The following is a 1,159-nucleotide window of genomic DNA, read 5'->3' on the forward strand; positions in this document are numbered from 1 at the left end:
CCCTGCAGGCTGAGCAGAAGTTGTGACGACTATCATGATGCCACCTCCTGGTAATTTGCCTCGGCTACATCGCAGCACGAGGCTCCACCACATCCCGAGCTGCAGCGCGAGGACAGTCATAAGCTGCAGGTAAAAGAAGTGCACATGTTTGAAACCCTGAGTGTATTTTCAGACGCTCCGAGTGTATTTTCAGAAGCTGTCGTAATCATTGAAGGAGGCCGTATCAGTAGACAGAATGATTGGTCTTCTAGCCGTGTGTGAAAGTGTGAGGCTGTAGATGTAACGCTCAGTTAAGAAAAAACAAAATCTGTTATCACATGAAATAGAGGTACCAATAAAGCCACTTGTAACATTCACGATGATGGAGATCAGATTGAAAAGTGGGCGGCAGATGCTCCTCTCGGCTTTAACACCGAGAGTTGCCGTCACCGGTTCCCTCTAGTGGATAAAATGAGGCCGAACCACACCGAGTTACAGGAAAGCGGGAGGTGACTTCTACCTTTCTGACCTGACAGATTCTTCTTGGCGTTGGAAACAGCAGTCGCTAAAACAAATCAAGATCTGCTGTGTTTGCTCAACTGTCATTAAACTATAGACTTTCAATGTTTCTGAGCAACCGTACGACTTCTCACAGGCTTACAGGGAGACAACGGCCTCTAAGTGACAGCAATAGTTGACAGTTACAGGATAACGCTTAACACAAACTGACTCACACAATCATAATGGAGTAAAGTTTAATAATGTGTTTTAACTTTATGGCCACCATAAGGTCCCGCCTGAACAGAATGAGGCTGTAGCTGTAAACTACTCAGTAAAGTGAACTGAAGGCCGGGTTTAACGTTTATGAATTCAACTCGTCATTTTTGTGAGGACATTTGTTATTCTTTCAGTCAAAAGTTCCATTTTTGACCTCGGCGGCGGCGGACAAAACAAAACAGTAAAGCAGCTCAAGGCCGACTGAAGCGTCAGAACAAGCAACAATAATTCTGCTCGTTATTTCTGGCCAGGCTGAATTATTACAAAGAAGAAAAGGTCTCAGTAGGAGCTGCACCAAACAGAAAATATCAGAGATGATTTGAAAAGCGCCTGAGAAATAATTAAACCCTGAAAGTATAATTTATCACAATAATCTGACAAAACAATGACATAGAAACTATGA

This window comes from Brachyistius frenatus, unplaced genomic scaffold (assembly GCF_029030835.1).
Source record: "Brachyistius frenatus isolate BFR_SWC_R1_liver_20210118 unplaced genomic scaffold, ASM2903083v1 Contig_17, whole genome shotgun sequence".
Classification (NCBI taxonomy): Eukaryota; Metazoa; Chordata; class Actinopteri; family Embiotocidae; genus Brachyistius; species Brachyistius frenatus.